This window comes from Aphelocoma coerulescens, chromosome 7 (genome assembly GCF_041296385.1).
Source record: "Aphelocoma coerulescens isolate FSJ_1873_10779 chromosome 7, UR_Acoe_1.0, whole genome shotgun sequence".
Taxonomy (NCBI): domain Eukaryota; kingdom Metazoa; phylum Chordata; class Aves; order Passeriformes; family Corvidae; genus Aphelocoma; species Aphelocoma coerulescens.
The window spans coordinates 31,838,049-31,851,643 of NC_091021.1; the positions used below are offsets into that span (position 1 = coordinate 31,838,049).

Consider the following 13,595-nt stretch of genomic DNA (forward strand, 5'->3'; position numbering starts at 1 on the left):
AACTTGCCTCTCAAGTTTTAGAGCTTCAGTTCAGACAGACATTTAATTAACACTTCTGCAGCCTTTTCAAAAAATATTTTCTTTTTTCCCCCCTGTTATTTAATGAAGGAAATACAGCAGGACTTTATTAGACTTAGATTTTGGGGGTTTTTTCCTCTTGTACAAGTTCAATTATATCCCCATCTGTAATGCTTTTTTAAGTTGGATCAGCATATAAACTATTCAAGCTAATCTTCTAGTCCCACAAAAACTGGAAGCAAAGAAAAAAATTGTAATGAAAATGGAAAATAAGAAGAATAAACTTCACCATAAACTGGAAAAAAAAAATTCTATTTCAATGAAAACCTGAAATTTTGGATGAAAGTTTTATCTGACTTCTTTTGACTATAACATTACGGTGTGCTTTGATAAGGAGGAGCTTTATTCTCCTTGTTCATAAAGCAAACTTGAATCAGACCTCACACTCTAAAAATAACAAATCAGAACCAGGCTGACCATTAGATGAGCTTGAGAGAACAGGTAAACTTCAGAGAGTCTTTCCAGGGGAAGAAAGATGAACCACCTGCCCTTGCTCTGAAAGCAACAGCAGTGCCCAAGCATTGGAGCCAAAGGCTGTGATTGCTCATTACCATCCCAAAACATCTCTCTCCTACCTACCATGGGGTACAAGTATGGGCAAAGACAAATTGGGGGTGTAAAGCTTCTTCCCTAAACTGAATCCAGGTGGATCTTGATGTCATTGGAATAAAATATGCTGAGCTGTAACCACTGAGAGTCTGGCCCAAGGCAGGTAGAAGTCAGTAGGAGCCTTTCAGCTCCTGTTACTAGATTTTGCATGGGATGCTTGCAGCCACTCAGCTGCTACTGAAGGCAGCCCAGGCAACCCCATGAGAGAAACAAGGGGCCAATTCTTCTTTTTCCTCTTTCCCATAGCAGGAAAATGGCCTAATTCTAACTGTCAAAACCAAAGTTTGCTGAAATCAATAGTAGTCAGTCTAAGTGGGAGCCAGTGAGCAGCACAACAGCAACAAATAGCAGCTGTGGCACAAACCTTGCTCCAGGTCCTTCTGGAATGAGAGCCACTAAAAATAGAAACAGCATCGTGACAAAAGTCAGCCCAGGGAGAGTACCCTGGTTTTATCATGGTAAAATTGCTTTCCTACCCGTGGGGGGGATTTGATTCCTTGTCTGTGCCAGAGGGATAAGAACAAACTCCTATATAATTCTTGGACTTTCTTGTGGTTTTATGCTTGAGCCAAGGAACAGTTAGAAACAGAGTAGGTTTTGTATCTCTTCTAAAAAAATCTGATGCAACAGAAAAATTACGTTATCCAGCCAAATGTGAAAAAGGGTTAAATGACAAGATAGCCATGCTCTTTTTCCCCCTCATTTCCCAGTATCAGCTGACACCAGCAGGTGCCTGAAAGATATCACAAAGCCTCAACACACTCAACTAGACCTAAGATGTGCAGGGGAAGTCACACGTTATTTGACTTCATTAAGTCGGCTCCTCCAAGGTTGGCTCTACTAAACAAAGGTGGCAGAAGCAAACTAAAGGAAACCCTTTGATACTGCAAAATACACAGCAGAGATTTATCAAATATGTCTTTATTTATCAAATAAAGCCACTTTGCAAACACTGCTGTTGATTCTTATGCAGATGAGGCAATTTAAAATAATGTGTTTCAGCAATTTATGGTTCTCAGAGTTAATAAAGTTATTTCATTAATGGAAAAAATTCTCCCTGCTGGACTTCAGAACCTATTGATTTTATTTGAGTATCTTAGTGGCAGACTGCTAAAGATATGAGTTCAGGAGAGCTGATGCAGCAAAAAGAAAGATAGTATCTCTTACAAAAATTTCATTATCTTGACACTAAAACTGCATCTTATTTTAAAAACTAATCTCTATTAAAAAAATAGGCAATGTCTAAAAGCAAAATGCCTGTCATGTGTTATTGGCAAATCTGAAATGAAACTGCAGGCAAGAACGATTGATTATACCTAAGGCAAAGAGCCATGATATGATAATAAAACTGGTTAGACAGAAAAATATTTGACTGAGCAAGAAACCTAAGCTGGGTCTCCAGAAATGAATGTTCTCATAAAAATACAAATAGGAGTGTGAAGCCCACATAAAACCTGAAGATGTTATGTTCCCTATCTTCTGCTGGGTGGTAAAATCAAAGATTGGAAGAAGAAATGTTGGTGAAACCAGCCTGGATCATCAGTACAGTGCTTTTCAACACTGTTTTTCCAACATGGAAAGGGAGGAGAGTGTTCAGCCAATAGACTCATCTCTCAGCCATGAGAAAATGCTTTCAGTTTTTCCCAGGCAGGATTTTTGGTTGAGTTATCCTGGAGTGTATTCCCTGCTCTTTCCTACAGCTTGGTATTGGTGTGTATAGAAGGGCAGTTTTCTGGTGCTTACAGTGTGTTACTTCCTAAAGTGTGCTATAGCATAGAGAGACTCTGTGTGTGTGTGTCTGTCCATGGCTTACATAGATATGGGTGTTTAATATTGTATTGATGAATATATCATATACAAACACACACAGACTCACTGCTATGTCCATAGAAACATACTTTGTATGAAAAAAAAACATGTACTTGCAGTAAAATGTGCAGAGTGTCTTTGGTACTCTCCTTTCCCCTGGTTAGTTGCAGGGTTTAAGGCTGTAGTGATGGTTCCTGCTTCTGCAGGAGCAGCAGACCTGTGTGCTGAAGGGATGATATCCCTGGTATGATATCCCTGCCTTTCCAGGGTGTAGGAATCATAATTTCTTCCTGGGCATGGGTGTGCTTTGAAGTGCAGATAAATCTACAATGCCATTTACACACAATGTGTGCAGAACAGCAGCCTTGGAGATTTTAAAATTATGTTCTAAATGTTGTGTTGTAGCAGAGCATGTGACTGGGAGACTTGGGATGGAAAAGTGAGAGATGTGCCCAGGATCATGTGACTGTCTTAAAATAACAGCCTTTTATTAAAACATTTTTAGCAACCCCTATTTTCTTCTAGAACTGTTAAAATACAAAATCTACTCTCTTTACCCTGTTACTGCTGTATTCCCACCAAGCAAAGTCAGAGCCTGGTTAATCTTCTGTCTGGGAGGTGTTTAATCCTTTAGCTTTTTTCCAGTTCACGTATGACATTGAGAAACTTCAAAAAATATCAAAGGATAAAGTAAAAACTGAACCTGATGAGTTTTACAAATCAGTAAAGAAAGAATAGTAAAAAACCCCAACTAAATTAAATCTTCACAGATAGACCCATGTAACTGCAAAGACAGCTGTGCTTATCTACACAGAGCAGTAGCAAAAGTAAAGAAAGAACTGGGAATCCTATTGAAAGAAGAAAAACAAAATATTTATGCTGTAGCCAAGGAGGAGATGCAGAAGCTGGACAGTGTCTGAACAGTGATAACAAAAATATTTCCCTTATCAGCTTTAAGTTCACTGACATACTAACACTCCCTGGCAGTGATGAGAACAGACATTCTTTATATATACTGAGTATGAGCCCCCTCTTAGACCCCTTTTATTCCCAGATAACTTCCCTCAAGTGCCTCCTGGTCCCTCCAGTGTTTGGGCTAGAGCAGCTCTGACAGGGGAAGGGCAAATAACATCATCTTCACCTGACATTTGTGGTTAGGTAAACTTGTAGACCAAGAGAAAGTAAAGAGCTAGAGGTAAATAGGATAGACTCTAATAATGACAGAGGAAAGCAAAGCTTTCCCAGTATTGCCAGGTTCACATGTATGGAGAGCAGTAAAAAGCAGAGTAGGAAATAAATCTTAGACATAGAAGACCTAGACTCAGTTGAAGTCTGTGGAACACATCTTGCTGTTGAAGTTCTTCATCATGCACAGTTATAATATGAAAGCAGAATTTTCCAGGCTGTAATATGGAAATGAAAATTGATTTATGGACAGAGAGCCTTCAGACTGATATCCCACAGAAATTTCAGAGCCAAAGGTCTTGCCACCAACAAACAGCCAAGTGTTTCTGGGATCTTAATGACAGAGAAATGTAAATCAGTCACCAAAAACATGGTTTCAGGTTTTGCTGTTCAGTTTGAATACATCACATGGACCCTTACCCTCCCCCAAAATAAAGCCCTGTAGGTGTCACTAACACAGAATCCAGTTTATGATATAATTACTAGGGCAAAGGGTGTTTATTAGGGCATCTATGATTCAAATTTGCCATAATTTCTACTCTCTAAAAGGCTGAAAAAACCTTGCTTTTCACTGTGGAGGTCATTCAGGACGTTCTGTGTGTCCTTAGTGTGCGATCAGGTAAGCATCATCACTCACACAAACACACATCCATTCATCAATTTTATAGCTCTGAGAATTTCTACAGGCTGGATCAAATGAATACATTCTGTTTGAAATGAGAGACATTACAGCTAAAATACTAAAACTGCTTTTTAAAAACACCTTTTTAAAAAAATTATTTTTCTAAAGCTGTATTGCAAAGCTGAATACTCAGGTCTGCTCTTGTTTGATTTTCACTCTAGACTAATTCTTAGTAGCTGAAGTTTCCACTAAGACTTGTAGGCACTCCACGTGCTTCAAAACTGGGTAAGAATATTTACATACAATTTTTGAATTGAAGAACTGTGTTACATGAATGCCTTTTATAATGTGAGCCCAAGGGTTCAGGCTGCTGAAGGACATTGACTCCTGGCATTTGTGTGCTTTGTCACCAAGGGAATCCACACCACACTCCCCCAAATGTCTGGGGAATGTATTCCCCATGTGGAGACCCACCTAAGCTGTGCAGAATGAAGCACCTGGATGAGAACTGAATACCACATCTAGAAAGGCCTTCTACCTGTTATTTAGAATCAGATAATATACAAAAATTATGCTAATTTTACATTCTACACCTAGCAGTCATTCTGCCTCTTTCTTTTATCCACAGCTGTAATGGGTTACAGAAACATATCCAAAAGATTTTATTGGAGATCCCATCTCTTGGTTTTCACATAAAATAAGTGCATGGTTGGTTTACCAGGACCTGGGATTAGTCAAATACATTTTTAACCTGTTCTGGTCATGAGGGATTGAATTAATATTCCTGGGGATCTGTTTAAAATAATGCAGTGGTTAAGGCATTCTGGAGAAACAGAGAGAAGAAGGAAGGGCGGAAAAAGGAACCTTTAAGTTTGTGTTTGTTTGTCTGAATGTTATATTTTGTACAAGGTGAAATAGCCTACAGTCTTGTAATGTAAGAGATGGAAAAGCTAAGGCATTTGATGTGCCTGAATACTTTTGTTGTTGACATAATATTTAGAAAAAAAATTATTTGTAAATTTATTTATAAATGTATTTATATTACGTGTTTTGTCTACCTAGTAGCTTAGCATCTGTTTGGTAAAGGTTTGGGTACCATTTTTGTAATTAGTGTTTGCTTGTTTCCCTGCATATCACACAAGGTTACTGTTCCTGTATTCACAACATGTATTTCATTGTAATTCCCTGACAAAATACTGACAGGTTAAGAGAAAAGTGTACATTCTTCATCACTGCATCTCTCCCCTTTTTCCTTCTTGATTTAGTTTTTCTTCTCCTTTCCCTCCTATGGAAGAGTGTGATGATGTCTAGAAGACAAGGAACAGGTATAATAATTTCTGTCTTTTAAATATCTTTATTCATTCTGTGATATAAATAATTTCCTACTTACAAAATAACATCTGAAGAAGGAGCCTTTTTTTTAAAAAAATATGATTCAAGATTTTTATCCTAATATATCTAGGAACCACACTAAGCATTTTTCTAGCAAGAGTTTTGGTGAAATATTTTCCACTCTGCAAAGGAAAGAAGGTAAAAGAAATGTCAGTAATATTGGTGCTTGCCTCAAGTAATTCTGCTGACAACAGGGGGTAATTAACAAAATTAACCATGTGTTTTATGCCTTTTTGAAGTAAACACAGAATATTAGTTACACAGGAAATAGCTCTCTCACTGGTGAGTGTGTAACAGGTTACACCAGGGATCTGTTTGGCTGAGTGCTCTCATTCTTCACTTGGCAGCAAGAGGGGCTAAAGAGAAATCAGAAACAGAGACTGCACAGAGCAAGTTTTCCTCCCAGCATGCTGCCCTGGCTTGTAGAACAGTGTGAAGTCAGGAAGGGAAAGAAATTGGGTTAGAAAACTGTCCCATCCCTAACATTTCCAGTTAATAGATTCAGGATCCCCAGTTATCAGACTCAGGATCAGCTTCTAGGACTCTATTTTGGGTTTTTTTTCCCCTTTTGGCTTCCAGCTCTCCTGAAGTGTTGTAAATGTAAGCTCCTCAATATGGGCTCATGTGTCTGTTTTTAAGTTCTCCTAAGAAGATCCTCTTCTTTAAATAATAGTTCACAAGGTTTGAGTTTGTGATGGGAGTAGTACTTCTCTCGTTTTCACCTTTTCTAGTTTTCTGGTGGTTTTTATTAGAAAGAACCAGATTCTTCTCTGATAAATAATTTAAATTACCCAAATTGATTTTATTATTCTGTATTATTTCAACAAGCTTTGGAAAAAAAAGAACTTATATCGCCTTCCACCACCTCTTAGCCCATTCCCAGGGTGTAGGAGGAAAATATTTCAATGTTATGGTAAGTGAAGAACATCAGGAAATCACAGGCATTTTGGTCTTGGTCCCAAGCAATTCTCACAGATGCTAACTGGCCATTCAGTACTGGAATTGTTTTAAAAACATTACAAGTATTGTATGAGATGGTGGCTGGATGCTGCTGAGTGAATATTTCATTTTTTCCCTCCTCTCTCTCTGGCTCCTGATGACAACTAGATGGTCACACAGGCAAGCTGCCACCTTCCCAGCTTTCAGTCATCATTGTCCCACTCTCACTCTGCAGGTTCCACCCACCAGCTCCAGTGCCTGCATTGATTTTGCTGTCCTGACGTATGAATTTTGAGATTCTCATTATCTCTGTCAGGGCTTTATTTTAGAACATGTTTTACTTCATTTTCCAATGATTGTATGTGGGGATGGGGTACCTTTTTGGGGATCAGGAATGATGTCTCCCCAGAGGGTGTGTCTGGCTCCAGTCATTTTTTTACTCTCTGGGCTTACTGAGAGTCTAATAGCACTGATTGATTTTCCTGAGAATGTAGTACAGAAGCCTTCTGTGTTCACTGTGATATGACAAATTCATGTAATTGAGTTGGTGCATTCAATATAAGTCAGAAAGGTAAAACCAAGAATATGTGTGGAATGGTGGCTTTTTACAGCAATGCACTGTTGCTTTGGTGACAGTCTATCGAGCCCTGGGCCAGCTGCTGAATTTTGTAAATGCAGTGTACTAATACATTTTTGGTAGGCCAGGGAAGCAACAAAGTAGAAATGGAATTTCGTACAAAGGTAGTGTGTTGTATCTGGGTTAGTTTTTTATACAAGGCTGATACGAATCAGGAAGGTTTTAAGCATTACAGAGCATCGTAGTTCTAATAATTTGCCTTCATTTCCTATAAATCTTGGAACCAAGTGACTTAGATCCAGATTTACTTTTTCTATCATGACATGCTGTCAGGATTTCAGAGGCAGAGAAATGAAAACTCTAAACTGCTGCTGATGCTTTTCAGAGATTCAACCTCTTTAGCCCCTGCTGCAGAAGCAGGATAGTTCCAGCCATCTCTTTCTGTGGAATGACAACTCCCTGCTGGTGCCCTGCTGCTGCTGCATCACTGCCCTGCCCAGCCCAAGACGGTGGGGAGATGTGGGCACCTTCTTCAAAATACTCTGATTTTTCTGTAATGGAAGACAGCATGTAGAGAATTAAAGAGAGATCAGTTTTTAAACCCAGGGTTTAAATGCTGATTTAATGATACTGGTTGATAATCTTGTTACTGTTTCCCCACAAAAGAAATGTACTTGTTTGAAGGCTGCAATATGTGAAGTGTGGGCCATCCTTTTCCATCTACACCTCAGTGAGAAGGACAGGACCCTTGCACAGACTCACAGTTCTCGCCATAATCAGCAGCTCTGCTTGCACCATCACATTATGTGAAAATGGGGCCACTCAGCAGGTGAAATGCAGCTTCCTGGGAATGTGTCAGGAGCTGCTGCACAGAGCATGAACCAGCAGCTGGCTGAGAAAAGACCCAGAGATAACTGCTGCACCTGAACAGCCTGGGCTGTTCCAATAACAGAGCAGCTATTTTCCCCTGGTTCTCCTTATCACCTGCCTTTTCAGAGGGTTCGTGGCAGAAGCAGCACAGGGGCATGACAAGGTTGCAAGGTCAGATCCTCTTCTTCCCTTTCAGACAAGAGAGCTTCACACAAGTCACAGGTTCACAGATTCAGAGATCTGAGATTTTTTACACATATATAGGTATACACACACACACTTCAGAGTGAGTAGGGAACTGCTGCTGAAGCTGGTAAACATCAAGTAAAGTAAGAAACCAGGCAGGAACTGCATCATGGCAATAGATGGAGTCCTGGAGGTCACCACAGGAACCTCCCTGGTGGGTAGATGTTTGCTGTCAAACAGAATTGCCTCCTTCACCTTCAATGTGCTGGGAGACAAAGCCTGAAAACTTTGAAATAAAGAAGAGTCCATCAGTTTGAGCTGAGTTTTGAGCAAATCTGTACCAAATTTGTCTGTCATCCACTGCTCTACGGAAATGTGCTGTACAGTACAGACTGATGTGTGCAAAGGGCGAAGATCCAGGCTCTCTCTTGCTCCAGTTTTTGTCAGAGCCTTGTCTTTTTTTTTTTTAATGTGGAAATCTGAATTTTAAAATGCTCTGCAGAAGGTTGCTTTTATTTGGTTTACTCTAAAGTAAAGCAGAAATGCTTAGATATTATTTGAATAAGTAATTTCAGGGCTCAGAATGAGGAGGTAACTCAATGTGAGCTCCTTATGTGACATGTCTCCCTGCAAAGAAATAAATGTATATATACAAATAAAAGAAATTAGTTATCTTTGGAGTTATTAGGAGGAGTAAAGTGTATGGATTTAAGAAATTATTTTTACCTGATTATCCAGCATTGCTCAGACAGATGAAGCAGTACTTTGTACATATTTAGTATCAATATATTTTATAAACCGCTGAACCGCCTACATTGGTAAAAAAAGAACCACAGAAGAGAATTTAGGAACTAAAAAATATACTGCTGTGAAAGACTTAAAGAATTCAAATCTGTTTAGGATCTCAGGAAGAGAAGATTATTTGATTGCAGAGCAAGTATTTTCATGTGGAGAAGACAGTGGATAGAAAAAGAACCTTTAATCTCGCTGAGCCAAGCAGGCGAGAGTTGTGCCTGGAAGCTGATCTAGAGGAATTCAAATGACAACTTGTGCAAATAGTTTTAAGTATGATGATGATTAGCCTTTGGTATATAAAGAAACAGCAGGGAAAACAGTAGATTGTCTATCTCTTGGTACCTCAAATGAAGACTGGTCCTTTAGGAGAAAGATGGTTATGCTTTATTGAGCTTAATAGAGGAGTAACTGGATGTAATAGCCTGTGGTATACTGGAGATTGACTGTGATGATCTAATGGTTCTCTTGGTCTTAAACTTTATGAATCCCTTGAAAATCCATGCAGACAGAATCACAAAATAGAAGGGTTTACTTTAGCTCCTGAATGCTGCGACTGCTAAAATATGCTCAGCTCTGTTCCCTGCACAGATAAAGTGGCAAACACCAAGTCAGACTGGCTGGATACCAGGAATATTCACATCCCAAAATTCTGGTCACCCTTCTCTGTGAAACCCGTCATGACTGACAGAAAACACGTTTCAGGAGCATGAGCCTGTCGGACTATTTGTTAATGAAAAGGCTCATATGACATTGTTTTCCAAAAAAATGTAGTCTGGTGACTAACTGTGTGAGGTAAAATGTACTGTCACTCTGATGGCCCTACTTGCCCCACATTCCTGCATTTATTTATACTTTGGGTCATCATCATTACACATTTAGGTCTGGGGTTGGGCGTGGAGCTGATGCCAAGTTTATGATCAGTCCACTTCAAATCCTTCCACACCAGAGACTCCTGTAGTGCGACCCAGAGGGAACCAAGAGTTATTATCAGTTGCTGTAAGGTAAAACATTCTTTACTTCTCATAATTTCTTTGTAAATTAGGCAGGTTTAAAGCCTTCCATACGCTGTGTATGAGTGTGTCCTTCTGAAGTATGAAGAAACCACCTAATTTTTTTTGCCTCTAAAAATTTACTGCTTTATTTATAATTGCTTTGGGGAAGGAAACAGCAAAACTCTGACCAATAGGGAAATATTTCAGCCCTCAGAGTGATCCCAGAGACGGGCTAGAAGTTAGAAGAATTTATCCAGCCAAATTTTAGGTATTCCACTCACCAAATAAAGGGGGTAGGGGGTATTCCCTCTCATCCTTCATAGTTCATAGTTTCTTAAACTTTGCAACTCCTCTAGCATTTTAAGGGTCTGCTGAATTCCTTAAGCTCCTCAGCTCTTGAACTCCACATTGATTTTCCTTAAGTGTCCTCAAATAAAACATATAAAGTAGGCCTGTGTCTGAAATTCATGTTCCTGCCAGACACCGTTCCTATGATATATTGCAACAATACATCAGAGAAAAGCAGCCCCGGTGATCTATTGCAGTAACACTGCACATTCTTGTACAAGGAATGAACATGAACTCTAAACTGAGCACTTGAACAGCTTTTTGAAGTTGTCTTCTTGCAAAAGTACTAACACCTATTGTGTTTGTCAAAAGATCAAATGTTGAATGTAACTTTCTGTGTGCTACTGGTGCACTGATTGGTGACAACTGTGATTCTGCTTTCTATCTGCAGGGATGAATGACAAATATTCAAGACTTTTTAAGGAGGTCTGTAATTAATGGCTAAATACACACTGATATTGAAAATATGCTTTGTATTTAGAAAGAGAGAAATAATTTTTTTTGAACTCATTTTCTCTGACGTCATTTGAATCAGAAAAGAGCAAATAAGTGTTAGCCATCAAGAGTGTAATGAAAACTGGGCCATTAACATCTGAAATTTATAGTGTAATGAGGAATAGCTTCTGTACCTTATTCCATTTTTTCTAGAGGAAAGGGACCTATTATTCACAGTTACTCTTATGGGCTCAACAGTGCCAGAAATATTTCTCCTTACTGATGTTTTTACATGGATCTTTTTCACTGAAGAAAGGAGTGTGTCTTCCATTGAAGTCACCTATTATCAATAATTTTATCTCTTTGGTATCTTTTTTCACTGACCTGAAAAATCTTGAGCCTTGCCTTAGAGTCCTGGCAGTCTCCCTCCTGTGCTCACAGCAGCTGAGTTTCGGCAGGTGGCTCCTGCAGTGAACCCTTGAGTTGCTGCCATGGCTCCTTCAGTTTGCACCCTCAGATGCTTGCAACTAACCAGTGGTATATTGGAATTTCACCAACTTCACACAGCCCAAAACTTGTGTCTTCAAACTGTGTTCCTGCTTTATCAGAACATCAGATGTTGCTGCTATACACTGAACTGTCTCACAGCAAATAAATATTTCTCATCATATACCCCACCACACTGCAGGCAATGTTGAAGGTTGTTCTGCCTGAATACTTGGGTCAGTACAGTGTCAGTATCAGTTGTGGCTTTATACCAGAAGGTAAAAGCTCACTCTTAGCCTCTGCCTCCACTCATTAAATAACAGACTATCCTGCATCACCTACAAAAATACATTTCTTTTTGAGGCATCTTTGATGTGGACAGATTTTCCACAATTTGCTTTACATTTGGAGCTCATATCTGCTTCCTTCAGGCCAAAAGTGTGACTGTTGGTGCTCTGCATCCCAGGTACTCGCTCTGGCATACAGCTTTGTAAAAGAAATGTCTTCTTAACTTTGGCCAGAAGTTGTATGATGGAGCCAAGAAATCACTTCTGGATACAAGCTCCATCGAAACTTGTATGCTTTCATACAGTTCTGAATTACTCAAAGAGGCCTTCTTCAGAGAGAATGGGCTGCCAGTGATGTTTAAAGACATTTTAGCCTCAGTGCTTTGGATTATTTGACCTGCCAGCACAGCCATATTCCACTGAAAACGTGTGAAGCTCGGAATGAGACCAAGGGAAAACTCTAGGTCTAGTCTCCTCTGTGTCTCTGCAGTCAGCTTTCCTGGGTCCTTATGACATTTTTTATTTCCTATCCATCAGACTTTTTCATAACCACTCTTTCAAAGTATAAAGGAGAAAAATGAAGAAGAGGAAAACCTAGTTTTGAAAAGAAAATAACTTAGATGGTAATAGGCTTTTTTGTTTTCTTGGTTTCATTTTTCCTGGACAGCCACCTTGCCTGGCTGTCTTCCAACCTCTCAGTCCCTGTCAGCACAGTCTCTTAAGGTTCAGACCAGCTATTTCTAATGAGAGAAGGATATGTACTTCTTTATGTAGCATGTGAAATACAGTATGTAAACTGAATGCACAAGGCAGCTGAAAAATATCTGAATAAAACTGCCACAAGAACACAGATATCTGAAGGTGTGGAAATGACCTAAGATGCTCACTTACTGTTGTAGCTAGAAATTTTAAAACTGATGACAGTTATTTTCTGTGAGACAGCCAATCTGCCAGCTTGAAATTAACTTCAAGATTTTAATAAGCCTACAGTAGCGGGGTCAGGAAGGTGCCACAACCTCAACTACAGCAACTGCACAATCAGGAAGAGCCAGTTTGTCACCTCATGAGGGCAAACTGGCTGGCATCAATCTCAGCTGGCATCCGATGGAGGAAGATTTGACTTCTTCCAGTTGCCACCAGGTTTCCCACCGTTAGATTTCTCTGATGAGTAGATGATGTTCTGGTATTCTCTGATGAACCACAGCAGGTTCCTCAAGGGAAAAATTACCCATGTGTAGTCTGTGCTGCCTTGGCCTCTGTCAGCTGATCTTGAAATAAGCTGAGATGTATTTGCTTGCAGGAGTTGTCTGATTTGATTTGCAGTGTGCCTGCTCTTGAAAACAAGAAATTTTAAATCCTAGGCTTGTTTTTGCATTACATGAAACATCAGGTCTGCTGTCAGCAGCAGTGATCACTGGAGCCAGGCCAGCTTTCAGAACAAGCACGGCCACATAACTGCCTGTGAGCAGGAGAGAAGCACAGCAAGAAATCTTGCAAGGAACCTTCTGCCTTTAATCTGTTTTCCCCATCCCTTTTTCTGGCTTAGTTCCTGGATGTGGCCCTGAGACTACCCTGCTGGGTCCCATGAATGTGGATCAATCTTGTTTACCCACACTTGGCTTCCTCTAAGCTACTTACTCTCATGATTCTTGGTTAGAAAAGAGATATTTTTTGTAAAATTCATTCCTTAGTGGCTCCTTTCTCTGCTAAAGATCTTGCTTTGCAAGGGTAAAAAGGAGAGAGGTAAGCAAACACATGCAGGAACTGTACCTATGTAAAATATTAGATATTTCTTGCTTACAGCCTGCTCTGAATGGGCTGTGTGCTTGTTGTGAACTTGCTGGAGCCACAGGTGGAGTGGAGAGTGCTGGGCACAGACCTCTGGGACAAAGCAATCAGAGTGTGTGAGCCCTTGCTCGGTGAGAGACACTCTGGGTCAAAGGCTGACACACCACGGCTGAAACTGCACAGCACTAAAGGGGTAA

At 39.8% G+C, this 13,595-nt stretch overlaps 1 long non-coding RNA gene across 3 annotated transcripts in view; it reads left to right on the forward strand.

The window, feature by feature from the left end:
* LOC138113184 (uncharacterized) overlaps window positions 1-13,595 on the forward strand; it is a 235,802-nt gene that overhangs the window by 152,485 nt on the left and 69,722 nt on the right. Inside the window, exons 4-6 of one of the 3 annotated variants that reach the window (XR_011152036.1) lie at window positions 4,525-4,588; window positions 5,569-5,628; window positions 7,597-8,288. This is a non-coding gene — a long non-coding RNA (uncharacterized lncRNA). Of the gene's footprint in view, window positions 1-4,524; window positions 4,589-5,568; window positions 5,629-6,802; window positions 7,169-7,596; window positions 8,289-13,595 lie in introns of those variants that run through there. The other 2 variants (XR_011152035.1, XR_011152034.1) reach the window with 2 other exon arrangements.